A 3,669-nucleotide genomic window follows, 5' to 3' on the forward strand; every position below is an offset into this window, starting at 1 on the left:
ACAACTACTGCCATCGTGGAGATCAACGTATAATAAATAACCATACATGTAAAATGGAGCAAATCGAAAGTTACGAATTGCAATCTTTCCCTCCCAACCGTCGCACGTTCGCCAATCTCAACGAAGCGAACAGGGAGATCGAATACGACGTGGACGTAGGCGACGGGTTTATTCATCCTCACAGAGCGGACCTCTACCTTCAATTCGACGTGGTGAAGAAGGAAAGCGGAGACGCGTTTCCCGCAGCAGCAAACTTGATACTCGTGGACAACTTCGTGCCTCACCTGTTCTCGCAGGTGGAGGTGAGGAAACACAACACCGTCATCGACAGAATAGATTATCCAGGCATCACGTCGACGGCAGTGGGAACGTTGAAATTATCCAAAACGGACGCAGCGTACTACCAGGCCGGGGGATTCGAAGCCGGGACCAAAATATCGACGAAAAGTCACACGGTGCTCTTTCCCATGCGTCTGCTGCCTGGTTTCTTCTCCGATTACAAGGAGATCATGTGGAAGGGAGGACTGCGCGTCACGTTTCGAAGAGCGGCCAACGACAACGACGCACTGATGCGATACGCTACTTTGGGTCCGGACGGCACCACGCCGATAGCCAACACTTTACCCGAAGCAGCGAAATGCGTCATCCAAAGCATGGAATTGAGAATGCCGGTGGTGGAATACGAAACGAACTACGCCCTCAAGTACAAAGCGGAGATCTTGAAAAGTCCGCAGGTGCCGATTCACTTTCACGGTTACCAGTGCGTGCAGAAGATGGCGTCGGGAAGTCACATGGAATTCGACGTGACGACACAGTTCAACAACATACAGTTCGACATGCCAGATTTCGTCGTAGTGCTCTTTCAGACCGGACGCGATAACGATCAGGAAAAAGATTCCAGCAAGTTCGACGACTGCAAGATCAAGAACGTTTACCTCAAAAATGGACGCAACGAAGTGTTCCCGCGCGAGAATTACAACCTTGACGTGACCAAAAACGATTACCTCAAACTTTACGAAGCTTGCACGGCTTACAAACGCGTGACCGAGGGAAGCGTGGACGTGTACTACGCGCCCAGCGAATTCAAAGCACGGAGACCCATGACCGTCATCAACACATCTAAGAGGAAGAAGGTTGTGGTCAACGATCGTACCAACATCAAGATTGTATGCGAGTTCCACGATGCCTTGCCTGCAGATACTCTGTGCAGTGTCATTCTTATTGCAGAGAAAACATTTGTGTATGACGTCAAGAATGAAAGAGTGACTGAACAGTTTTAAATAAATAAAAAAAAATAGCACACAATAAGAAATGTGGAATTTTATATATATAAGTACAAATTGCAATTAGCAGTTTCCAGAAGTTTAATTTTGCTGTGCCATGCATGGATGTAATCGAGGAAGTGGAAGTAAATTAAAATTGTTTTTTTTTCGCATTGCCTATTACTTTTTGTTGCACTCTGGGCAGGCCTTACTAGTTTGGAGGCGATAGTGGTCCCACGGAAGTGTGTGGACCCCACATTCAAGAATACACCTCTTGTCGTCGTGTGCATCCAGAGCAACTTTCCTGACAATATTAGTTGTAAGCACATGATCGACGCTTTGGATACGATGCTCTTTTTGTAGAATGGGCGATTTTGTTCTGAGGCACTCGAGGTAATCCTCAAACTTGAGGTGCTCCCGAACCACTTGCCTGCTTACACCCTTTGCCTTTTTTGTTACTGAACCCTCAGCCCGGATCGCATAGGCTTTGGCACGAAGTCCAGCAAACTCCACAATCACATCCCGGTCTTTCTCGTCCTTGAGTTTGCCGGGTATTTTTTTGTTCCGGGGCAGAATTCCATACCGGTTTAGCTGGGGATAGCCCGATGTGTCGAAGAGCTTGACAAGAGCTGGAACTTTGGCCATATCACCATACGCATCGGCCGTGCGAACATGGTACACCAAGCTGTCTGTGTCTGTGTAGAGCAGCGAGATATTGTGGTTGTAGTGTGCACGTAGTATGCCGTAATATGTCTCGAACATGCACAACTTGCTCAGATCCAAAACTGCAGCTCCCACATAGATGGGCTTGTTGAGTAGCACCTTGCCCCGGTTCATGTGAATCAGAGACATCTGTTCGTTGTAAATTGTTCGAGACCTAAACAGCGGGCTTGCAACAAGTCGACGACACTGTGTTTTCTTCGTCACCAACCTCACATCAACGCGATTTCGCACATTCTCCATGGTCTTCCCAAATACCGCATTGTTCATTAATTTGAAAAAATCGCGATCAAGTTCCGAAGTGGCATCAGTGCGATGTTTGGTGTTCAGTTCGATGTACGGCTTCAACCATGGAGACTGCCTGAACAAGAGCACGCCGTAAACTGCTTTGACCGAGACCCCTTGCTGCATTAACCACTGGAGGTTCCGGTAGTGTAGCACATAACGCTTTTTGGGCTCCAAGTCCATGACGAGCTTCGGTTGATCCGAGCCAGGTGGGCACTTCAATTCCGGAGCAGGCGAAAGGTCACAGAATGTATCCTGCAGCTTCTCGGGGAAGTCGAGGTCCACCTCGGCAAAAAACCCAAACTCGTCGCACTCTTTTTCGATGTCGAAGTTGGAGGGGTCAGCCCACTCAAACTGTCCTGTTGGGAGTGGCTGCATCATGGAGTGCCCGTAAAGATTATTCACGTCAGTGTACATGATGTAGCTTGATGGTTGGGAGGGGTCGTAACCAGTGGCCATGTGGGGATTGTTGGCGTGTGCGAAGCGTTGCGACACTTGGACCATGCCGCCCCGGATAGCTCTCTCGATGAAAAGCATGATATCATTATCGGTGATAAGTGAAAGTTTAACTTTAGTCAGCAGGAGCATGGCCGACCATGCCAGTCCAGGAAGGCTGTAAAAATATACAGGGTCCAGGTTGTAAATGTTTATCGCAGTCGCCCGAAACGCCTGGAACACATCGGCAAGAAGCGTCACATCAAGCTTCAGGTATGCATCGTGGTAATCACCGAAAGTTCGGCAACCCAACTCGACCCACATAGACTGAGCATGCTTGTACTCCTCGTCGGTAATACCAGAACCTCTCAGCTGGCTGTAGAACTTATCCTGGGGAGGCAGCAACTCTTCTTCGAACTTGGAAGGGTCTGTGACGTATTCGTAGGGGTAGACCCCTTTACGTCTGATGAGTGCGACATCTAAGTTCGGGAAACTTGATGTGGTAATGGCTAGTTGGTCGTCTCTGAGCTTCCCAGCAAGAGCATCGAGGCTTGCCTGGAGGAACCTCAGAGAGTCGAGGAACCGAAGCTCGATGCTCTTGCTTGAGTTGGGGATCGGCACCCACTTGCTGATGCTAATATAACGCTCCTCGTTCTGCGCCAGGACATTGATTCTCGCATTGTCGTACCCTAGATGTGTAACCAAGTGATGGAAATCATATCCCGAGCCATTGTGAAAAAAGACCGGTATGAAGCGCGGGTCCCTGGCTCTCAAGTTACATCTGTTGCACCACGGGCCAATGTAGCTTCCGGTCCCATAATGGTCATGGTGGTGGACCTTTTTGTTATCGTCAGTGAAGACCGAGTTGCAAACAGGACAATTTAGAGCCATTTCGTGCTGATGCTTGTTTTTGGGAGACAGAGGCAGCATGGGCTTGGGGGCCAACAGCACCTTCCCTATCTTGATG

Source organism: Lepisma saccharinum, chromosome 4 (assembly GCF_977018435.1).
Source record: "Lepisma saccharinum chromosome 4, izLepSacc3.1, whole genome shotgun sequence".
Taxonomy (NCBI): domain Eukaryota; kingdom Metazoa; phylum Arthropoda; class Insecta; order Zygentoma; family Lepismatidae; genus Lepisma; species Lepisma saccharinum.